At 37.6% G+C, this 26,002-nt stretch overlaps 1 protein-coding gene across 4 annotated transcripts in view; it reads right to left on the bottom strand.

Annotated features, from left to right (window-relative positions):
• LOC103035035 (BBX high mobility group box domain containing) overlaps window positions 1–15,796 on the bottom strand; it is a 58,848-nt gene extending 43,052 nt beyond the window's left edge. Inside the window, exons 1-2 of one of the 4 annotated variants that reach the window (XM_022681400.2) lie at window positions 15,586–15,796; window positions 12,110–12,198 (exon numbers count right to left, since the gene is read on the bottom strand). The gene's annotated coding sequence lies outside the window, so the exon portion shown is untranslated. Of the gene's footprint in view, window positions 1–12,109; window positions 14,030–14,234; window positions 14,625–15,585 lie in introns of those variants that run through there. The other 3 variants (XM_022681397.2, XM_022681398.2, XM_022681399.2) reach the window with 3 other exon arrangements.
• Window positions 15,797–26,002: the final 10,206 nt, after the last annotated feature.

The following is a 26,002-nucleotide window of genomic DNA, read 5'->3' as shown; positions in this document are numbered from 1 at the left end:
CACTGTTAATGAAGTCCTGAGCTGTGGCCTGCAACCCTCAGCCAAGAAAGAGGTCAAACGTGCAACCAGACTGCTTGCTGTCCATGTAAGCACTTAATCCACACTGGAAGAAGAGCAACAGTCATAGTGTATATTATTATTAATCCAGGTCAGAGAGAGAGAATCTCATTTAATCTCAATTAATCACAGGTATACCTGAATCTGCATCAAGCCAATCTATGCAGAAACAACACTACAACATTATATAAGGCTGTTATACTGTAGAGTAGGGCTGTGCCATATTATATAGTAAACAATTTACAGTACAGTGAAATTATCTGCCCCTTACACATTTCTATTATTTTTGCATTTTTGTCATACTTACATTTTTCAGATTATCAAACAAACTGTAACATCAAAGATAACTGAGGTAAATGCAAAAAACTGTTTTTAAATTATGATTTAATTTATTAAAAGAGAAAAACAATCCAAACCAACCTTGCCCTACATGAAAATGAAATTTCCTACTCGCGAATTAACTGTGATTAACCACATTTTTGGGAGTTCAATTTTACTAACCACAACCAGGCCTGATTCCTGCCAGACCTGTAGAATCAAGAAAACACTTAAATATAACCTCACTGACAACATGAAATAGGATAAAATATCTCAAAAAGCAACACATTATGCCCTGATCTGAACAAATTCAAGAACAGATGAGAATTCTTCACGAATGAAGATAATCTGGAACATTATGAAACCTTCCCAGGAGTAAAAGGATAACCAAAATTCCTCCAAAAGGGCATGGGCAACTCATCCAGGAGGTTCCAAAAGAACCCAGAAGTGAAATTATGACTGAAGAAAAAGAGAAAAATCAATTCAAACCATTAATTGCTCTTCAATTTGACTAGCCACAACCAGGCCTGATTCCTGCCAGACCTGTAGAATCAAGAAAACACTTAAATAGAACCTCACTGACAACATGAAATAGGATAGAAGATCTCAAAAAGCAACACATGCCCTGATCGGAACAAATTCAAGAACAGATGAGAAAACAAACACTCATTGACATCTGTCAGACTGGAAAAGGGTACAAAGTCATTTTTAAGGCTTTGGAACCCCAGCGGGCCACAGTGAGAGCTATTACTCACAAAAAGATATCATTTAAAACAGTGGAAAACCTTCCCAGGAGTGACTGGACAACCAAAATTAATCCAAAAGGGGATGGCCAACTCATCCAGGAGGGTCCAAAAGAACTTAAAACAACAGCTTAAGAACTGCAGGTCTGACTTTCCTCAGTTAAGGTCTGTGTTTTTGATTTGATAATAAAAAAGAGACTGGGCAAAAATTGTTTCCCCTAGATATTTCCAAAGCAAAAAACACTGCTGACCAAAAAGAGTCATACATTTGCCAAAGATGATCCCCAGGATTTTGGGTAATATTCTGTGGACTAATAAGACAATAGCGGATATTTGTGGAAGATATGTGTCCTATTACACATGGCGTACAATTAACACAGCCCAATATTAACTGTAGTTATCATCTAACAGCTTATAACAGCAACATTCATGTAATGTTCAGTTCAAAAGAAAACAAGAAACCAAATTATTAATACACTGAGCCAGGAGATTCTGTGAACTGATATGTTGTATCCAGATGCACCAGCTAAATGTAAGCCTGCGTTTATACTGAAACGCAACAGTGCAACAAGCAACCAGAGATCTATGCGAGAACAAAATCTGTAGCAACAACTTGGCGACAAGTGGAATGCAACATGGCTACAGAGCAACAAGTGACAAACTCATCAAAATTCATCAAAAAGTCATGGCAAGGTAAAGCAATGTTTTTGTCAATGAAACCAAAAAAAACCTTGCATGTTTCTGGATTAATCTCAAATAACTCCTAACTCACTATATAGTGAATAGCACAGTATATATATATATATATATATATATATATATATATATATATATATATATATATATATATATATATATAAAGTATCTGCCTTGGATGGAGCTGCTTGGCCATGAAAACCCATTGCATAAGACTATCTACTGTTCTTGAACTCATCTAAAGACCTCATGAAGCATTGATGTTCTATTACAAATATATTGCACTATTATTGCAATATACTGCACTATACATTTAGAATACGCATTTTCATAACTTCCATATTACACAACTTATGTTATAGTGTGTAATTTGGAATTAAATCTATGTGATTTTTTTTTGGTTACTTGTGATGTGTTGATGTCTCACTTTATAAAGTAACATCACCCCATAAAGGTGAAAATATTTTTAAAAAGTGGATGGATAGACATATACGCTTTAAAATTATCCAGATACATGTGAATGGGGCCTAAATTATTATTTAAGACCTACATGTATGCTAGGTGTATTGACCAGCACGAAATAATCACTATTATTACTCAATAATAAAATAAAAAAGCACAACACTGCTAAATAATGGTTATAAGGGTTAAACACAACACAAAATGAACCACAGTTTACAGTACAATTCATTACTATTCATCAAAAATCTAAACTGTGTTTTTGAAAATGGATACAGTTTTGCAAAACTTAAAGTGATGGTACATTTTTGGTGAGAGTGTCTAATTGCACTGTGCACACTAGAAAGTACTTTTAAAACATGCATTGTGGTGTGGTCTCTTTTCAGAATAAATGATTATTTATTTTAATATTATTTATTATAATAGTTTGCCCTCTTTCCACACAGGAACATTACTAATTTCGATTTGAACACAACTAAACTTATGGACTCCTCCTTTAATGTCTAAATACATTAAAATACGTATACATTCTTACTTCCCTATAATGTATGTGACAATGTTTTGATCTACTCTTACTTTTCACACTTTACACCCTAATTTATAATAATCTACAATCCATTTTACATTCAGTTGGTGCAAATTGCTGCTGAAAAACAACCATATTGTTTTCTTTATGACTGTGTCCTACAGTTCTACAGTACTTGTTGTTAGAGCAAAGTTAAATGCATTTACTATACAACAAAATAGCAAAAAAACAAAACAAAAAAAGAAATGAAGAATTCACTATTGCACAAATCAGAGTTAGAGTCCTATAAAATGCATTTACTGACAAAAAGGCCTGAAATGTTACATTAAAATGTTTTTTTTTTTTAATAGAACCTGTCTGTATATATTTACAATCCCGTTAAAATAGGCTGTGTCCTGCTATGAAAAAAGGACGTGTATGCTTTTGTATTATAAAAGCACCGCACAGTGTGTGAAGACCATCAGTGATTTCACTTTACTCCACGCTGTTTTTATACCATTCAAAGTCAGGGAATTAGCCGAATAATGCCATAAAAGAAAATCAATAACTGTGCTCTCAAGAGGATTTCACAGCCCATGTTCTGAATTCCTTAAACAGACAGAAGTGAAATAGAGTTGACCTATGTTAGCCAGGGAGCAGATAACACAAACCATTTCTGAGCTCATGCTCTGAGCTTCAAAAGATAAATTATGGTTGCACTGGTATTAAAATTGTGGCCAATACTGATTTTTTTGTGTATGGATATAAATTATGCTAGTTTAGCAACAGCTCTGGTTTAACAGTATGGCACTACTAACGTATAAGAGTATAAGCTGATTTTTAAAAGACATATTTCAAATTTCAAATATTTCAAACATCTTCATTAATTTCCTGAAAAAGATAATTAGTAGAGGTGTGCCAAAAAATCGATTCACATAAGAATCTTGATTCTCATTTACTACGATTCAGAATCGATTTAAAATGTCCCAAAATCGATTCTGAGGGGCGGGTTTTAGACTGATTTTGGGCTGGGTATTTTTGTTGGACCTGGCAACCCTGGGGATAGCGCTTGTCCCTTTGGAGATCTTCCAGACACACACAGAGCGTAGGTGTTTGAGAATCACCGGTAAGATGGCAGAACAAGCACTATATTACCTTAGATTAACGTGTAGTTTCAATGTTTTATGGCAGAATGCTTCATAACAAGCATAAAAAAGATCGCTAGTAGTTAGTTTCAGTAACTGTTAGCTAGCTAACTAGCTAACTTTCCAGTTCCACCTTAAATAACGCTACAGGTGGCAGCGGGCTGCAGCATTTAAGGCGGAACGGAAAAATAACAATAAGCTAATCAGAGCTAATTTCAGCTCCTCATCACAGAGGAATTAAGGAATGGACAATATGAATTAATTTCTCCACCTCCTGCCCCCTTTCTGAAGAAATACAACCACCTTAAATTAACTAGTTAATCAGCAGCTGCTCCTGAACTTTAGCGCTCCACTGCTATCATCACATCAGCCCAGCAGCGTCACCTACACACCACCGCTAGTAGCCTGGTAATAAAGCAGTGTTATTTATTTATGTATTTATTGTTCATTAACGTCATTGTGATATCCCAGTGATTCCTCTGTCACTGAGGACCCACATTCCTGCACATTTTATTGTTTTTGTAACACATTACTTGCTCCAGGACCAGTGTATATTATGGAGGGTTTTTTTTCAATACGATTCATAAGCCAGAAGCAGAAATATTTATAATTCAAATCGTTTTGAATCAAAAATCGATTTTGAATCGAATCGTGGCCCCCAAAATCGGAATCGAATCGAATCGTGAGATAGTAATCGATTCCCACCCCTAATAATTAGTAGGGGTTGGCAATATGGACCTAAAAATAATAATTACAATTTTTAAGATTATTTTTGTGATAATATTCTTGGCAATATGACAAAACATTTTTACTCATTTCAGGAATATACTACTGCAACAAATACATAACACATAATACATATACAGCTCTGGAAAAATGAGACCACTTCAGTTTCTGAATCAGTTTCTCTGATTTTGCTATTTATAGGTATATGTTTGAGTAAAATGAACATTGTTGTTTTATTCTATAAAACATTTAGAGCATTCATTTGCAGAAAATGTGAAATGCTGAAATAAAAAAAAAGATGCAGAGCTTTCAGACCTCAAATCATATAAAGAAAACAAGGACATTTTTTAAAGCTTTAAGAGTTCAGAAATCAATATTTGGTGGAATAACCCTGGTTTTTAATAATTTTTTATGCATTTTGGCATCATGTTCTCCTCCACCAGGAGAACACACTGCTTTTAGATAACTTTATGCCGCTTCTGGCACAAAAATTCACCAGTTCAGTTTGATTTGATGGCTTGTGATCATCCATCATCCTCTTGATTATATTCCAGGTTTTTAATTTGGTAATATCAAAGATATTTACATAATTTACAAGTGGTAACTTATTTTGCAGAGCTGTATAATAGTGTGATCTGGAAAAGAGTAAATTGTAATAATTTAGTTTAATTTTATAATTAAATGTCATTTTACAAGTAAACTCATTCATGTATCATCAATTAATCATTAAGAGAATGTAAACACATGAACGATTTTAAATACATAAAAAAATGTACTTTCATGTCCTTGCTTTATTTTTATTCTATTGACATAAATTAGAATAAATTAGGTGGTAAAAGGATTACACTACATTATATTACAGTCCAGCATGGTTGTTACATTATCAGAGACTACCGTACATGCTGGTTTTAACACTCGTGATTGCACATACAAGCATTTTGCTCTTTGCAGTCAGGCTCATAACACAGTCAGGTTGCATTTCCCATTAACCGTTAATCCAGGCAAATAATTAAATAAAAAACTAATAACCTATAATTATTTCAATTACTGGTATGGCAAAGTATGAAAAGCATTACACTTGCAATTCCTTCCTATAGCATAGTAAGCCTATAAATATACAGGCACATAATTAACTTCTCATGGGACAATGCAGCAGCATTTTACTTTTTGCAATATACTGTATACACTGTTTCCAAACCCAAATGAAGTTAAGCAAATAAAGAGAATGAAACTGAAATGGGCCTCTATCGTTACTCCAGGTTAGGAAGTACTTCGTTCTTTAAAGGATGCCACAGAAGAGGCAACACATTTGGTTTCCTTAAGAATCATGCTTGAGATAAAGACTTGTGGGTGTGAAGAAACTTTAAAGGCTGCAAGAATCTTCCACTTCATTTGCGGTTTCTTTACCAAGTGTACCAGTGTAAAAGGTCTTCAAAAGTTTTATCAAAGCTCTTATCGGCAAGTCAGTTCACTTATTGACCATCTTTGCAACGTGACTTGGTGCTTATTTCCAGTCCAGCAAGTCCAGTCTATTTCGGAAACATATGATAAATCTCTTATAAAAACTGATGAAAACATTATGAACAGTTTATAGAGTTCAACTCAATAATGGTTATTTGTTTCTTTATAGCTACTGCGCCTGCACACATCTCCATATCGAGGGGGGACTCTCCTCCCCTCTCAACACAAGTAGCAAATTTATCAGCTGTTTTTGCTGCAATCCTGTAACAAGCAGGTTCTTTACCAAGTTTTCCAGTGTAAAGGGTTTTCAAACTCATACATCTCTATTAAACAAGTACTTCTTTACGGAACAAAAAGTTGGAGCTATGGAAGGCTATAGTGTTCTGCCATTTTGCTCAGCTTAAGTGCAGTCATATGACAGCAGTGCCCTGTAAAGAATGTCAGTCAGTGACAGACAATCAATAGTGTATCTCCTGCTCCAGTTTTTAAAGGTTTTTTTTTCCGCCAAAAAATGGTTGGGACAAATCACCTTTTCACCATAAATTAACCTTTCCAGAGGTTGTTTGGGACCTTACCAAGACCACCTTAGTCCAACTGAACTGGACTAAACTTGCAGGTGTTAAAATGAACTTAGACTGGACTTATGAATGTATGAATCCAAGGTCACAAAAAGTTTAAAGTTATTGCTTATTCACCTGAATTGTTTGCCTAATTTGAACAAAAGTGTAGGTCATTAATATCAACTTATATTAATGGCCAAATGTATCCATCTGGCTCTGGTTTATAGTCTGTAAACAGTGACACTTGCTTAGATTCAAAAGAAGGCTTCCTCCCAAGTGACTGGAGCATCCAGATTTAAAGGCACTAGGCTTTTCATTTAGGTTTATTTTTTTTTTAACACACGCAAGAAATCCTCTTCTAAAGGAAGTGGACTGACACTGGCTTACAGTCCTGTCACTCAAAAGCTTCCTACGGTTAGAGTTTACTGTAACCAGTGATATTCCACTCCACACCAAAGTGAAACTGCACTGGATTCAGGTGTCACTGGTGTCTTCATAATACCTTCACAGACTGTCGCTTCTAGAAGCACATCATCTAACCTCACCCAGCCTAACGTTAAACCTTAAACTATACTTAAGCAAAATCGTACACCTGACTCTCCTAAAATTGCTGTTTACACGCCAGCAGCTGGGGCAATTAACTCTCAAATCAATTAGCTTCATTGCTGCTGCTGTATGCTATAGTTCTGCTGCTGTTTTATATATTAAGACTACTCACAGTTCTTTGTACGCCATATAGACAAAAGTACTGGGACACCTGCTTCATTTATTGTTTCTTATAACATGAAGGGAAGTATAGGCTTTTATCCTGCTTTTGTTGGAGAAATTGTCTTGGAAAAATCTTCCACTACATTTTAGAGCATTGCTGTGAGGATTTGACTGGGTGTGCATTTGCACATTTGTGTTAGCAATGAGAATTAACTTACTGTAAAGTAGCTTAATGCACTCACCAGAAGGGGTGTCCACAAACATCTGGACTTGCTTAAAATAAGGGCACTTATACTATTAATACAGAGTGATTTTTCATGAATTTGCAGATATATAAAACACAAAATCATTCCCTTCTAACAGGAAATAGTAAGTGTCAACAGCAATCCTAAACATATCATTCACCAGGGCTCTAGACTAACATCGTCCCACCATTCCAGGTTCGGTAAAAGTAGCACTCAGGCGATTTTAGAGTTCTTTTGGGATTAAGAATTTGTGTGCTGTAAAAACACATATAAGCAGTTTGTAAAGAGCCCTGATTAATGTTAGGTCAAAATATCTTCCTTTCAACTGCAAAAACGATGTTTAATTTTTTGGGGACCTCCCCTTTATTTTATTATTGTTGCTGAACTGTGTGTAAGGTAACAACAGGAGCATGCATTTTAGGGCTGTGAAACAAAACAAAGCCTTTAAAGAAAAAAAATATTTGACAGTGCATTAATTGTGAGTTTACTTGCACTTAAAAGTCAGGGTGTAACAAATAGATTTTACAGAACTAAAAGTGGTTCTTCTCAAATTCTATACAAATACAATCTTATGAAAAGGTTTTGCCAATTGGGAGATGGGAGTTCACGTGTCACCTTGTTTACACCTGCTCACTTCACATGACAAGTGTCATGATAAGTCGTTAACCACATGCATTTAACACTTGGTATTTACAGTAGTCAGACTGAAATCCAATTGCTTTGTAAAACAAAATATGCATATCTGCTCATTCAACCTGCATATCTGCTCATCCATTCAAACTCTTTCTGTGCTGTACCAAAAACGGCTGCTCTCTCCAAATTCACAATTTTACATGCTGTCGAGCATCTCTTTAAACTTATAGAGATGCAACAGCTTTGGAATTTTATACTGACAAAGAAATGACTGATTAGACTAAAAATTCAGCAATGACATACTGCACGGGGGAGGAGTTGTAGAAAATGCATTTATATTTAAATGCATTTCAGGGCCTGTTGACACCTGGTATAACATGCATCCTGGTTGATTCAATCACAAGTGATTGCCAAAACATACAATCATTCACACTCAGCATTTTAGAAGCTGTCGATACTTGTGGTTGGATTTTTAACATAATTTTTGCTGGTGAAGAGGCTGGTTTACAAATAGTCTTCAGTTCAAATCCAAACTCAGGAAGAATATCACCTTTATCCATTAAATTATTATTGTAGCATGCTCAGCTAACTCTTATGGACGGTGGATGGTGTGGTCTGACAGGTATTCTGCATATTTCAGCATTGACACAGTTAATGTAGGTGATGCTTTGCCGTCGGGGACAAATTGGGTCACTTTGGCGTTCACACTACAATAATTATGCGGTCATATACTTTAGGTTTCTGACCCCTTCCAGTTGTGGTTTGAGTGATTGGATTATGAGGAATCTCCAAAACACACTGTAACTTGGTCAGACCTGAACTTTGTTCTGGAGGCTTATGATAAGATCACCCAGAATGCAGTCTAATGCCAGGTGTAAACAGGGTCTCAGACCACCTCTTGAAGTGGTTTGAGTGATTGGATTTGTATCTGTTGTAAATGTGTCTTGGGTGCATTTACACTTGGCTTGGGTTTGTTCTGATACTTAAGTTGAAAAAGTGAACAGGTTTAGATCAGCAGAGTGTAAAAACCATTCCACGCCGTTTTTAAGGTGTGCTTTTAGATCATAAACCTCTTGTGAAAACCATCCTCTTTTTATCTTTAGCATTTTAACAGGTGGTGTTTTGTTAAATACTGCCAATGGCAATGGTGGCAACACAGAAGCAAAGCAATGATGAACCCAGCCTTAGTTAAGAGTTAAAAAGTGATTTTTTTTTGTTAAATACATGGAGCCAAATAGTTTTATTTTGACATAATCAACCAGTTTTCAGTTCTTGTTTTCAAAGTTCATCTGTCTTCTCTAGATTTCCATCTTGCATACATCAAATGTTCAGCTTTGAGAAGTTCACAGGTAAGTTTGCCTTGTTATGATTCTTCTCTTATGATTATGTTTCTGAAAGCAATGCTGAACAGTAGAATGGTGCACCATCCTCTTTTCTTATGAAAATGTTCATGCAGGTTCTTGGCAGTAATATGAGGGTTTTTATGTGCCCATCCTACCAGTATTTAAACATTATTTTCTAAAGCCCCATGCACATGTATCTACTAGGATACATTATATTTTCCAACGATTTCACTCCCTCATCCAAATCATTGAACTCAGGTTCTGGTCACCTCCATGGCTACAGGTGTATAAAACTAAGCACCTAGACATGCAGACTGCTTCTACAAACACTAGTAAAGGAATGAGTCAGTCTCAGGAGCTCAGTGAATTCCAGCATAATACTGTGATAGGATGCCTCCTGTGCAACAAGTCCACAACTTCGCACTACTAAATATTCCACAGTCTAATGTCAGTGATGTTTTAACAAAGTGGAAACAACTGGAAATGACTACAACTTGCTCAACATAAAACAACTCGGTCAACATAAAATGACAGAGCATGATCAGCAGATGCTGAGGCGCATAGTGTGCAGAGGTCACCAACTTTCTGCAGTCTATTGTTACATACCACCAAACTTCCCATGGTCTTCAGATTAGTTCAAGAACAGTAGAGTGTAAAGAGCTTCATGGAAAAGTTTCCATCCATGCCTCACATCATCAAATGCAAGGCAGATGAGAGTATACTGTTGGCAATATAGTGTACTGATCTGGAAGTTGACTGCATTTTGCTCTTCTGTCAAGGTTGCTAAAAACTTTTCAGAGTTGTCATGTAAAGAACCTTATAAACACTGACAGCACAGCAAATACATATTGTTTACTGAATCTCAAAAGACAAAAATCTAATAATTCATAAACTTAAAGATCTACACTCAGATAGCACTATAACTTTTTGACATAGGAATGAATGCAATGTTGTTCTATTACAAATATATTATGCTCTATTTATACATAGAAAGTAGTGAGTCATTTGGGTTAAACTTTTGCATTTTCTGCTTTACACTTGGTGTACTGATGCATCTCATGTTGAGGTACTATGGCCCCATACAGGACTAGCATTCTTGTCTCTGTGGACAATTTTTTTTTTTTTTTTTCAAAACAGAGGGAGGAAAATCTTTTTTTGTTTTCTTGGTTTTACAGATCTCATCTTGACTGCCACAGCTCCCCTTAACTGCCATTTCATAACATTTCGCAAAAATCTATCAAACAATTAGGGTATTCAAACTTTTACACATTATTCATAGATTTATGTGCAAGACAGGATAAACATGCAATTTGATTAGTTGTACAGGATATGCTTACTTCTTTTCAACTTAAAATAAAACATAATATACAGCTATGGGTACCTTTAGCATAGGAATGAATGTTCACAATCACAAATATTTTAAGTTTAATCTATAAATTCTTTTTGCTAAAGAAATATTGCAATACATATCACAATACAATGGTTAGAGATCAATATATCTATAGAAATACATTCATATATTATAGATTATCCTCCTGATAAACACGGCGGTACCTACAGATTTTCTTGGTTTTACAGATCTCATTTTGACTGCCACAGTTCCCCTGAACTGCCAACTTGGTGACAAAATTTCTTAAAAATCAACCAAACAGTTAGGGTATATAAACTTTTGCAAATTTTATGTAGATTTTTAAGACAAGATAAATGTACAATTTGATTTGCTAGGGAGGAAATGTTTACTTATCCTCAACTTAAAAAAATAACATAATATTTAGTCATGGGTGCCAAAGCTTTAGCATAGGAATGAATGTTAACAATTTTTTTTTTTTTTTTTTAGTTTAATGTATGTTTTAAATGCTTTCGCTGAAAAAAAAACTTACAAATACATATCACGATACAGTGGTTACTATTCAACATATAAAAATATATTAATATATTAAGAATTTTGAGGAGTTACTGTGATTATTTAAATCAAATAAAAAGCTCATATAAAAACAGCTTTATATATAACTTACCATAAAAACATACACACAAAACAAAATGATCCACTATTTGTTTTTAAACTGATACAGTACTGCAAAACAGAATATTGCGATACAATACAATATTGATTGACACCAATATCCAAAACAGTTCCACTTATTTACTGTTTACTACACTTTTATAACACTGGATGTGTGTGTTACAAATCTGTGTGTGTGTGTGTGTGTGTGTTCTCAGCAGGTGACAACCCTTGAATAATTGCTCTGGTATGAACTGGTAAATTACTGCAGCGCAGGTGAAAGCAGTGAAACTGGATGAAGAGAAGATTAATTAGCTTATATTGGGGGAAACTGGTGAGTGGGGCTGAACCAGAGACTTCTTCATTAAACACAGCTAGTTAGATTAACTAGTTATAGTGATGTAATGGGTGTAGAGGGATAAGATATAACAGAAACACGAACACAAACACATTCACACGAGGTTTGGAAAGCAGAGCATGCCATGAACTGAACTGAAGGTGTACTTACTGATCACAGAATATGGAAATGCTGTGTTTGAGAGATGAGGATGGATCTGTCAGTCAGTCAGGCTGTATCATGCGATGGATGGTGGTGACCTACAAAATACAGAAACACACTGCGTCCTCAGATCAGGAACACAAGCCCGGACCACAGCAGCCTGATGTAGCTACCACATAACACCGCCTGAGCACCATCTCATCGGCCAGCGACATTTTTTTGAAGCGGACATTTCGCCTCGGTGTGTGTTTGTGTGTGGCTGTGTGTCTGTACGAGTTGGCTGGGCTAGCATGTGAGTGGCTACGTGCGGTGGTCGAGCTGCAAACTACGGAGGGAGGGCACGTTTCTTTTTTACGAGGCTGTCGCTGTTGTTGATGAAGCGTAAAGTTAGCTAGCCTAGGTTAGCTGTGGATTCAAACCCCCTCTGTCGACAACAGCCCTCGATTAAAAGGCGATAATAAAGCGAGCCGGGCTCTGTGGGTGAAGAGAGTCAGAGCTGGCCATGATCGACACACACACACACACACACTCACACACCACTCGCGTTTACGTTAGTTTTCAGGTAACTAGCTGAGACCAGTGGGGGGCTGACTCTCCATCACCCTCAATGAGAAGTGCACCTAAAGACCCATTAAAACGTCTCCCCAACGTCCCTCATTCATCACCTTACTGGTTATTTAGAGCCGTTATTTTGGTTCGGTGCAAAATGTCGAAGACTAAGAAGACAGACAAGCAAAGAGAGAAATAGAGAGAGAGAGAGAGAGAGAGAGAGATAACCTAGCTAGCTTTTATTTAGAGAAAGAGAGAGTGAGAGAGGGAAAGATAAATATACCTAGCAGAGAGAGACGTATAACCTAGCTAGCTTTAGTTATAGAGAGAGAGAGAGAGAGAGAGAGAGATAGCTTTAGTTAGAGAGAAGAGAATGAGAGAGAAATATAACCTAATCTAACTAGCTTTTAGTTAGAGGGAGAGATAGAGAAAGACAAATATAGCTAGCTTTAAGTTACAGAAAAAAAGAGACAGAAAGAAGGAGATAGAAATATAACCTAGTTATCTTTAGAGAAATAGAGAGAGAGAGAAATAGAGAGAGAGGGAGGGAGAGAGAGAGTCCATCTTGCTTTGGGGGGAAATTATGTAGCTATTAAGTATAGCTAAACCCCAATCCTGTCAAACCAAACGGCCGTGTCTGTCATTTTTTCCCACAATTTTCACAGAAGCACCTCTTCCCTCCACAACTTCTGTCCTTTCGTTGTGTTCAGAGTTTTCAGGAACAACTAGCGTTACTTTTTCAAGCCCACGAAACGACACACCGCCTCGACAGGTCTCTCTCTCTCCCTCTCTGTCTATCTCTGAACGGTTTAAAAGTAACGTAGGTTAACGTAGTGTTACTTAGCCTGCTCGCTAGCCTAGCTAACCGTATCTATCTATCTATATAGCGTTAGATTATATATTCTAGCTAACCTCGCTAGGTTAGCTAGCTCACTGATGCGAGGCGCTGCTGTATAGCTGTAGCTCGTCTTGCTGAACATGTCATTAGCTCGCTAACCTAGCAGAACAAGCAGTGGTCTCAGTACTAGCTAACCTAACTAACGAGCTTAGTAAACCCCCCTTGCGTCCAAGTGTGTCTCGCTGCAGCTAACTCAACTTTTCGTTTATTTAACGGACGTTGGCGCTAGCTGCCTGCGTTCTGTGACCTCGCGCTGAGGAGGGAAGTGCCCGTTCGTTCGGTCTCTGATGAGAGAGCGAGAGAGAGAGATACAGAGATAGAGAAAGAGAGAGAGAGAGAGCTGTACTGAGAGCTGCCTTCCTCGGCTTGTGTCGTAGCTACATATCGTCTTAACGGCTCGCAATGAGAAACACCGAGCCCAAACAAGTCCCTGGGCGAATCTCTAAGCTCGAAAAATATTAAAACAACTCGTGTAAATAAATAAGCCCCCCAAGCCCAGCGGGCACCGTGTGGCGGAGTCACTGTAAGCTGCACTGGAGCTGGTCCGCCTCGCTCCGCACGGTGCCACGAACTGGCACGAAAATCGCCCCGAATAGCCGAGAGCCGCCGATAAAGCAGCTGATTTTACTGAGAACAGAAATAGCTCCAAGTTTTCTGTCATGCCGGCCTGTTTAAACACGAACTCACCCCATGGAAGCGAGTCGAATCGCGAATCAAGGCCTTCTCATTCCAGCCTCCCTCCGTCCGTCCACCTTAAACTTACTGACACATCTGATCTGAGCAGTTCTCCATACAGTAGCGGACTAGCCCCCTCTCTCTCTCCAGCGCTCTCTCTCTCTCTCTCCGGCTCTCTCTCTCTCACACAAACACACACACTCGCTAACACACTTCAGGCAGTTGGCTGGCTGTATTTTCACCGGATGGCCGCCGTGCCAGTAGTGTAAGAGCAACGGCCAGTCCGAAGTCTCCAAAAGTGAAGAGGAACGGGCTGGATCTGTTCAAAACAAGCCACTGTATGGGGCTAAACGACTCTCAACAGCAGCACTGGCTACTTTCGATTCACTCGCAGGCATTTTTCTCAGCTTGTGTTTTCTCTCTCTCTCACACAGACACACAGCCAGCCCTTCCTCCCCCTTCAGTGTGTGTGTGTGTGTGTGTGTGAGCTTCCACTAACCAACTCACTGTAACTAACTGCTGGTCTCAAGCATATATACACATAACAATTACACAGATTGAAAAAGAATGAGAGCGAAAGAGTGATATACAGACACAGATCAGTCAGTGTAGGTGTGTGTGTGTGTGTGTGTGTGTATGCCTGTATGGATGTTCAAGGCTCTCTATAGCTAACGTTACTGAATGACTGTGACCTAGGTTAGCTATAGCCAGTTAGTTAGCAAGCCAGCCATTCAGCCAGTCAATTCAATGAGTTCACTCAGATGAGCTAACTTACCATCACCATTCTCCACTGGCGATCTGGCCCATAGACTACAGTAACTAGCTAACTATGCAGTTAGTCAACCCAGGTTAGTAGTAGTCTATGGTCTGGCCTTCACTTCCCAGCCCCTTCTTGTGTCATTTAGCCTGAACTTTAACTAATTAGTTAGTTACCAAACCCTGGGTTAACCGAGCTAACATAGCTTACATAGTTAGCTAACTACATAACCTACACATCATCTCAGTCTCTGAATGAGGGAAGTGCTTCTTTACAAAGCGAGACCCCAAACAAGCCAAGCCAGCCAAAGCGAGCTGACAACACCTCACTCACTGGTGGCGTCGGAGCACCAAGCCTATTTAACCTAACTAGATAGTTATCCTAGCTGTCTCTCAGTTTGTGTGCACGTATGTATGTGTATATAGGTGTGTATGTTTGTAGTGCAAGCTACTTAACTAACTAATACAGCTAGGTTAGCTAACTAGCTTCCTGGGTGTTGTGTCAAAAAGCGAATAGAGAGAATCTCTTATCACTGATCACTGGGACTAAGTGTAGTGTTTTGCAAAATAGAGTCTATAACAACACAGGGCAAGTACTTGCACTTACCTGAAAGGAAAGCAGGGCACCAGGGTGACTTGGCTTTAGCTTATCGGCTCGTTTGGCAGAATGTAGCTAGTTCTGACCGTGTGTGTCGTTCGTTGTCCACCTCTGTCACCCTCCGCCAGTGTGTGTTTCTGACTGTGTTCACTTTTTTTGCAACATGGGCTACTGTACTGAGTGAAAATATAGTTTTTTCACGCAAGTCCTGCTCCGATTGGCTGCGCGCTTGAGAGGCAGCCCGCGACAGCCAATCAGAGGCCGTTTCACGTTTCGCCACCGTTCCGAGACCGACAGATTAGTGCAACATCTTCTTAATGTTGTGCTTCTGCTTCCACATCACACACACAACACCACACACACACACGCACAAGCACAGTTTGGGGAAAGTGTGGCGGGCCACGGTGTTCAGTTCACTTCGTCTACAAACTACAGACGGAGGACTAATACAGATAGACAGACTGGGGGAGGAGGTGCCTTCGACTGAGAGAGAGAACCAGGAGGCTACAAAAGCCTTCTCTATCACACACATACACACACCAGCACTCCACCACCGACTGTGAACGAAACACACACCAGCTAATAATGTTAAACACTGCACTTTTCACCCGGCAATAAATAATAAGACTCGGTTCTCGGTCGGTGGGAGCTCGTTCGGCTCTCACAGGGACCTGTAAAGGACAGCCTGCCTCACTCGTGTCAGCCCACTCGCTCTCCCACATTCTGTTGCACCGTTTTCCTGTCTGTCTCTCACTCGTTCCTCATTCCTCGTTGCCCTCTTTTATCAGGACTTTCCCCGTGCTAGCTCTACCGACAGTCCGGCATCTCGCCAACATACCCCTCAACCCCACAATCTCGACAACAAAACGACTAATATTAAGCGAGTCACGAGGCTAAGGGGCGATGATGCTAATGATTAGAAGGTCACACATAGGCTATACATACGAGCAGCCCGCTGTGGAGAGCACAGACCCAGCTCTGCTGCTGTTTAGCTGTTTGCGTTCTCAAGTTGTGAACGGAACATGTCCTCATGTCAGGACTCATTTTATTCATTTATTCCTTCAAATAGTGTGTTACGGTTCACTCTTCACTCAGACAACACTCTTAAACATACAGCTTACACTGGTAGCTAGCCTGTCATCACAACTGGTAGCCTAACTTACAAGTTACTACTCACAAGTGCCTCTTTACTAGCTTAGCTAGCTAATATCTATTAACTCTATGACACATGTCTGTCTTCAGTTTCAGTAACTTTGATCCCTCTCTTATGAAGCTAGTGTTAAAATTCTGACCCCAGTAAATGCAAGGTTAAGACCACATTTTACACTGACACAAATCATGTAATCAAGTGTAGTTAAGTGATTGGTTTTCCACAAATGGTAGTAAAATGTTTACCTGTATGCCTTTATTGAGGACAAAACTTGTTCAGGACTCATTTTGTTCATTTAAAACTGTGCTATAGTTCAATTTAGGAGAACTAAGGTGCTTTAAAGTTTTGAACATAGTTTCTCTTTCTCTAAGCTCTCTCTTAAATCTATAATACAGACTTCAGTTTCAGTCATTTTAAACCTCCTCTAAACAATGTAGCATTAAAATTCTGACCTTTTACACTGACCCAATTTACATGTGTGCCTTTATTGAGGAAAGAACATGTTCAGGACTCATTTTGTTCATTTAAAACTGTGCTATAGTTCACTTTAGGAGCGCTGAGGTGCTTTAAAGTCTCAAACATACAGTGGTAGTCTGCCACCAAAACTGGTAGCCAAAACTTATGCCCTCCTGCTAGTTGCTTCCTCTGTTTACTTGAAACTCAGTTTCTCTTTGAACCTCCTCTAAACAATGTAGTATTAAAATTCTGACTCCATCTCAGTACACACTGACCCAAGTCAAGTAATTAAATGTAGTGTAATTCTACCAAATGTTAGAATCAAATGTATTGCTGTATCTTTATTGAGGACGAAACAGGTTCAGGACACATTTTTTTCATTTGAAACACACTCTAAAAAACAGAGGCACGATATGAGTACTTTTTTGTACTCAAATGTACACTCTCCATAATTGTACCCTCAAAGGTAAAATATTGGTCTTTACAGGGTCAGATGTGTTCCCTCTGAAGTACAGTCATTCATAACAGCAATAAGTAGAAATTTGTACCATTTAACCAGACAAAAGGTACATTTAGTATTCTGTATCACTGTACTAATAAATAATATATATTTCAATTGCAAATGTTTTATTTGAAAGACAGACGATTTTGGATCAAGTATATAGGCCATATTCAGTTGATGATAATGTTTATTAAACATGGGTACAAAAAAGGACTTTCACTGAAAGGTACTTTTTTGTACCTCAATATAAGGTACAGCCCCAGCGACAAGCTTTGTACTCTTTTAAGTACAAATCTGTACTTATTTTTCTTAGTGTGCAGTGTGTTGTTAGTATTACAATTGGTTGTTTTTCCAAATTATCGCAAATTATTTTTATTTGTATAACTTTATTATGTCCTTTTACTAGTTGCTTACTCTGTTAACTACAACGGGTTCAGCTCTTTAGGTGCAGTTATACCTACCTGGTCACAAAAAATCACTAAGAACTCACAGTGTCTCTTTACTAGTTTAGCTACCTAATATCTCTTAACTCTATGAAACAGTCTGCAGTTTCTTTAACTTTGTCCCTTCTCTAATTAAGCTAGCATTCAAATTGTGACCCCATATCAGTAAATGCAAGATTAAGACCACATTTTACACTGACCCAAGTCAATGTAGTGTAATTCTACCAAATAGTAGAAAAATATTTATCTGTGACTTTAGGAGGGCTGCGGTGTTTAACCAACACACGTCACTCAGACAGACAACACTAGTTAAAGATTGCATTATAACTTCATTAGTAACTAGTCTGCTGCCACAACTGGTAGCCTAACTTAACCCCTTATGGTAACTGCTTCCTCTGTTTAGCAAAATAGTTACCTGTGTGTTTTTATTGAGGACAGAACATGTTCAGGACTTATTTTTTTACATTTACAGTGTGGATAGAGCATCGGCACTCTTCAGACCCGCTCTTAAACATAGCCTAAACTGAGCAATTACAGCAAAGTAGTAACCTAACTTTTGCCTATGTGGTAATTGCTTCCTCTGTTTTCTAAAACAGGGTCAGAACTCTAGGTGCAGTTAGCATAGTCCTGGTTACAAAATTTCCCTGAAACTTCAATCACACTTTACTGGTTTAGCTAATATCTCTTAAAAGTCTTTGGTTACAGTAACTGTGACGCCTCTCTAATCAAGCTAATACCCTGACCCATCTTGGTAAATACAAGTTCAGAATACAAGAAAGGTCAGATCGGGCCCACATCTACCACTTTTCTTTTGACCTCTAAGATGAACACATTTTACATTGACCCACGTATAATTTAATAGTATAATTTACTGTAGTGTGTTGTTTTTCTGAATAGTAACAAAACATTGAACCTGAAACCATCATAGACATCAACCTATCCCAGCTAACGTTCACATGGGTGGAATGTGAGCTAGGTAAATATCAGGTGAGCATGGGCTATAGGTTGGTTTATACATATGTTGTCACTGGAACCCAGTTTGGGTTCTTATACAGGCCCCACATGGGCATGTTATCTGGAATAGTTTAAAATTAGGAGAGATAAGGTGCTTAATTGACACTATTCAGTACCTCTATTATTGGAGTAGTCATCACAAAGTGGAACCTTTTGGCCTGCAAGTAATTCCTGTTTTTATTTACTAAAACAGGTTCAGCTCTCTAGGTGTAGTTAACCCTGTACTGGACACTAAAGTATTTGTTTAATTGAAAGTCACAGTGTAATGTAGCCTTGGTATGTCTTCACTTTTTGAAACAGTCAAATTTAGTTATGTAATTGGTTGTTTTTCCAAATAATACACATTTACCTTTATGACCCTGTATGAAACCATTGCTAGCAGTTAACAAAATTCAATTACAAAATTACAAGAGTGTATATGTAGGGTATGTTTATCCATTTTTGGTCAAGCTAATATCACAGAGAGAAAACATTTGCTGGGCTACTACCTGTCACACAGACAACTACCTGTCTCGCCTATTGAACCTATGACATTAACGTTAATAAGTTAGTAAGATGATAAAATTTTACACAAAACAATGTCATTTAGCATAACTTTTTTTTTCTAAATTGCTCTTAAATTTTGCTGTTAATCTTGTTAGCACCAGGGCTGTCACACAGTCTGTTTTAGGGGGCATCCACAATCTCTTTGTGCTGCCTTGCTGGGAGTGATCACCATCAAACTGCACTCTTTATTCTGTTATTGCCTAATGATTTTTTAATTTAGTAAGTTAATGCTGCAGACTACAGCCACTGTCCTCTGTTTAAACTAAAGTGAAATAGATTAGCTCTTCTGCCATTGGTCTATCTGTGTTTATATTAAAGCCAGTATGTACTAGTACTAGTACTCTCTGTATGTGTATCAGACGTGGGAGGAATAAAAAAAAAAAAATGTAAATATGTGCCCAACACTTTTATCTCCTTATCTGCTGAAAAAATCGCAAACATTAAAGTAACACACCTGTGCTCTCTACATAATAGTTTGTATGACTGATTTGAATCTAAATGATTCTGTATCTTTTGCTTTTTTTGCACTCACCCTTTCTGGGAACTCCTTAATTTTATTTAAAGTCCATAGTTGTTTTAAAGAGGGGATCAAGTGAGGCTGGGCTTGTTGGATGCTCAGCACTCCTAAGATTACATGACTGGATGTAGTTTAAGTGTGCTAATAGCTTTTAATGGCATATTTTACAATCTCGCACACTAATGCATTTTATATGTAAAAAATATTGTGACATTTAAATATCATACAAATGTGTTACCAGTATTGTGATATAACATTTTAGTTTACATCACCCATAACTAAAGGGACTGCTTGTAGCTTGTATCAATTTCTGACTAAATTCAACCATGTACTATGTGAGAGGAACATGTTAAGTAATTTAACATTGTTTGTTGTTGGTTTGAATGGGAATAAAATATGCAGCAGTGTTCCTCTAAAAACACAGCTAATCTTATCAGAAAAATGCAGTATAAGAACTTGAATGAACTGAGGTTGTGTTTATTTATTATAAGGTAACTGAACTGAGTCTGCTATTAGGTGTACTGTTATTGTTTAGCTTTTTTAAACCGCAGGGTCACATTTTTTACTCAGACTGATTTGTTGTTCTTCACATGGGAATAGGCTGTTGAGATTTTATCTGTATATTAATTTCTAGCAGCTTCTGACAGGCCAGGAGTACTTCCCATAAATGGTTCCCAAAAAACACCAAAGTTTCTTCATAAGTGAGCAAACTAACTCCAATAACAAACCAATATTACATTGTTTAAAAGGTATTAAGCCTAAAGATTTATTTTTTTTAACTGAACACTGTAACTATGATAAACAATTTAAATCTATCTGAGCTACCAGATACTGATACCTGAATATGAGTACACACACAGTACTGGTGCATTTCTGTACACCCTTAATTAAATACAACCACAAGTCCTTAATTGCAACTCTTATAGACCCATGTGCACATGTTATTCACAATGAAACATAGAACACATATCAGATACCTTTTCTTATATAAAAAAGTGGTACTACAAAAAAAAAAACTGACATATGACTAGCTATAAAATTTCCTTTAAGAGAGTCAGAGTCTCTTATAAGTAAAAATGGGCAGAGGCTTTTAAAATTGTGGAACAATTCCTCAATGTAAAATTGTGAAGACTTGACTTGAGAAGGATATTCCACCATCTACAGAACATAACATCATCAAAATATGAAAATAATCTGTAAAAACAAAAACCTTTGAGCAAGTGAAAAGGCAGAAAGTCAATATTGGATGCTGGTGATCTTTAGGCCCTCAGGTGTCATTATAAACAGGCATGATTTTGTTGATATATATGATGATATATACAGTCCAATCAAACGTTTGGACACACACTAAATTCAGTGGTTTTCTGCATTGTAGATTAACATTAAAGTCATCCAAAGTAAATGTAAACATAAAACTGATGGAACTATTTATCAATCAAAAAAAGTGTTAAACAAACCAAAATATATTTTATATATTAGATTCTTTAAAGTAAACACATCTTGGCTGGATTTTCTCAGTCAGCTTTATGAGATAGAGTCACCTGGAATGGCTTTCAATGAACAGCTGTGCTGAAGTTGTGTGAAGAGGTAGAGTTGGTATACAGTGAATAGCCCTATTTAAATTATGTTCTAATCCATATTATGGCAAAAACTACTCAACTGAAAAAAAAATAATAATAATAAAAAAATAAAGGTCAGTTAATCCCAAAAAAATTCAAGAACTTTTAAAGTATCCTTAGGTGCAGTCGCAAAGACCATCAAACTTTATGATGAAACTGGCTCTCATCAGGACCAGCCCAGGAAAGTAAGACCAAGAGTTAACTCTGTAGCACAGGATAAGTTCATGATAGTTACCGGCCTCAGAAACTGCAAGTTAACAGCATTATAGATAAGAGCCAACTAAATGCTTCACAGAGTATTTAGGTTTGTTTTACACTTTTACGCTACTACATGATTCCTTATGGATGATTTTTACAGTTTTTTTATCAATATAAGAAGGTAACCTTTATGAATTAGGCAACATGGTAATTCAAGTCTAAGAACCTTTTACACCTGGCTATCTTATGTGGACACGAGTCACTGGATTATTTTGGCGATCGTTTGTCAATCAGTTTTACTCATCTATAACAGTTTTACTCATCCAACTGACTGATTTTATAACAAACACTCTCTTACTTTATAGCTCAATAGCATATTGCTTTTTATACATGTGAAGTCAGCCACCATCTCTTTTTGAACAGCTGCTGATTCAGCACTGCCTAATATCATCACAGCGCTCTTGGAGGAAAGCGCAGCGACTCGGTTCCGATATATCAGCCCACAGACTGCTGATCGACATCACCCTCTTGAAATGATGAGGGGAGAGAGAGCACCATCTACCCACCCAGAGAGAACAAGGCTAATTGTGCTACCGGAGCCCCGAGGGAGCACAATTAGCCTTGTTCTCTCTGGGTGGGTATAAGTCAGACCCACTTGTAGAGTTCTCTCTTTCTCCTACAGCCATACAGTCTCTTCTCATATAACTACCATATCCTAAAGGGTTAGTTTGCACTTGTAAAAATGAAGGACACTATACATTTTAAAGACCCCACTGAACCACCAGAGAACAGTTATTGTTTGATACAGCAGATACAGCAGTGCTGCTGGAGTTTTTAAACACTATGCTCACTCACTGTCTGCTCTATTAGAAACTCCTACCTAATGTAGCTGCTCCACCTTGTAGATTAAGGTAAAGTCAGAGACTGAAGCTCTGAATCTCTTTCTGCACAATTTGTGTTGGTCATCCTTTAGTCATTCACCAGGGGTCGCAGGACACCACACACAGGACACTGTTGGCTGAATGTTTCTAGTTGCTGGACTTTTCTCATTCTCATACTTTAGCAACACTGCTGTGTCTGATCCAGTTGTACTAGAACAACATGCACTATTAACACACCACCAGGGGTCCTGACTATTCAAAAACAAGGTGAAAACTAGACAATAAGGTATGCAGAGAAACAGAAGGACTACAATATGTAAATATGGATCCACAAAATGCCCCTATACCTTCAGTGGAGCTGAAAAAAATGGACTGAACTGTATAATACTATTGACTTATGCTTAAAAAGTCCTAGCACTTAAAAAAAAACAAGCCTTCTTACAGTTTAAATGAAACACATAAAATAAGATTTTAGTTTTTTTTCATATGTAAAATAGGCCTTTTTCTCAAATCTACTGCACAATGGCACCATTGCTTGTGAACTCTCCTCTTTTGCGCACATTTGAGGTTTTGAAAGGAGTTTAGGGGACAGGATGGCTATTGTAAAAGCAGTGTGAATCTGTAGTTATTGAGCCAAGTGAGTGAATTCGGTGGCATGCTTTGGACCATGGCCTAGCTGTGTTGCCGTGGTGGACACTGTCTGGACACTTTATTAGATGTAGTTTTTAGATACAGTTATAGATTTAAAAAAAATATATATATTTTTTCTGTGTACAATTTGTTAAGCATTCTCTGCACTGTAAAGTTCACTGCTTACATCAAAAGTGACTCATTTTAAAGTAACTACAATACAATACAATTTTATTAACAATATTAATTCCTCTACAAGAATACTACTGCTGTCAGTTAAAAAAAATCTTAAGGACTGCAGGAGTTATTTACATAAATAAAAATAATAAAAGTGTATGCATATTTCGATTTTTAAGATTAAAATTAATATTTCTATTTAATAGTTGTAAAATAGTAATACTCATTATTTTTGGTTACATTTCCTTTGGTTACAGTAAAGTATGAAGTTTCTTCAAATACAAGTGAACTCGCAAACCTTTGTAGACTATATCAGACTACAATAAAAATTAAGATTTAAAATAAAGCTACAAAATAACAGTCAAGTGTTTGGTTATCTCAGCAAGCACTATTGAGTCAATTGTGAGGAAATTGAAGCTGCATCTTACCATCCAGGCACTGCCTAGGGTCCAAATCAACCCTCAAAACTGTAAAGTTATTAAACAGATGTTGCCACCACTCTGCTTCACAGTGGAGATTATGCAATTTTGGTAAGATGCAGCGTATTGGTGTCCACCAAACATAGCATGTAGTTTGATGACCAAAAAAATTTAATTATGTCAACTAAAGCCATTTTCAGTCAAGTTGTCACTAAAGTTGATTCCGCCTCTGATCTGAAAGCGAAGTGCTTTCAGCCAATCAGAGCACTTCTTTTTCACCCAAACACTAAGTTTCCCACTGCCTTGACCTGCATCGCCTCACCTCAACCTGTCTAGCTTCACGTTTCAGTCAGAAACCTTATTAATAATGGGTGTAAGTGTTTTCATGGCTGCTTGTGCTGTCGTGCTGCTTAGCGCATGTCCTGTTAGCAGTGACGCTATTCCAGAAAGCTAACTGTAGTGCCATCTGCTACTTTCATCCTCGCTTCATTTTCCTCCAAACTCTCTCTCTCTCTCTCTCTCTCTCTCTCTCTCTCTCTCTCTCTCTCTTTCTCTCACTCACATGCACACACGCTCACAGCTGAGGCACATTACCAGGTTGTTGAAGGTGGAATATGGAGCTACACTAGCATTTAACTCAGTTTAACTCAGTAAATCAGAACATTAAAAAAAAAAATTCATTTAAAAATCATCAAAACTACCCTGAGATATTATAAAACAGTAAAAAAAAATGTTGTCTTCCTAAAATAAATAAATCTTCATTTTAGTTATGATTAATCACAGAATATTGTTGTGATGTGTCTTTTTATTTTAAAGTGCTTGACACAACTAATATAAATATTCATTTGGTGTGTGTGTGTGTAGAAGTGTTTTGGATGGGTGGCCCATTCAAAGGGTTGGCTAGGGGCCCCAATCACCTTAATCCACCACTGACTGTGCAATATTTAGTAGTGAGGAAATTTCACGACTGGACTTGTTGCACAGGTGGCATCCTATCTCAGTACCACGCTGGAATTCACTGAGCTCCTGAGAGTGACCCATTCTTTAACTAATGTTTGTAGCAGTCTGCATGTCTAGGTGCTGGGTTTTATACACCTGTAGCTAGGCCACAATAATTATATTATCTGCTTATTGTTCAATAAATGGACCTGACCTCAATCATTTTAATAATTGTGATATTGTCCATTCTGTGTGCACTTACAAATACTGTGACTGTGGGGGTGGCCACCGTGCCCACGTAGTGCAGAAGCAAAGAGAGACACAGGGAGTGAACTCAAAATGTACCTTAATTTGGAAAAATGCCCTCCATCAACACCCAAAACAAACTTAAAGAAACATAGTAATGGCCCAGTGCGGTTCTAGTCACTTAACTTTGGTGTTTCTTAGGTTTGTGTTGCCTCAGTAAGATTCTTTATGCCGGTCCAATGTGGGCCAGCTGGGACAGACCAGGGCTGCACGTCATGGTGTGAGGCTCAGTGTTTCCCTGTCTCCACACTCCATAATGTATATATGTATGTATACTATAACCTATTTTGATTTAAAAAAAATCTAAATTAGGTGTGTGAACAGGAATGGAAAGTTTCATGTCTTTAAAAGGGTGTAATTCCTTTGTTATTATATTATGTTATCATTATATGAGGGCCATTTAATGGTCTTAAAATGCCAACAATATCGTTTATCGCAATAATTTCTGGGTCAACATATCGTTTGCAAAAAAATAAATTATTCTGACAGGCATACCTGTAGCTTAGAAGTGATTGGAACCTAAAATGACTTCTGGGGAAAATAAAAATGTGCCAACATTAGCACATGAAAAACTAACTGTTGGATTAAACATTGGGGATTGGAGCTACACAACATACTGCAACCAGCCA

Source organism: Astyanax mexicanus, chromosome 20 (assembly GCF_023375975.1).
Source record: "Astyanax mexicanus isolate ESR-SI-001 chromosome 20, AstMex3_surface, whole genome shotgun sequence".
Lineage (NCBI taxonomy): Eukaryota > Metazoa > Chordata > Actinopteri > Characiformes > Acestrorhamphidae > Astyanax > Astyanax mexicanus.
The sequence above is the reverse complement of the archived record's forward strand: the minus strand, read 5'-3'. Positions and strand labels throughout refer to the sequence as shown.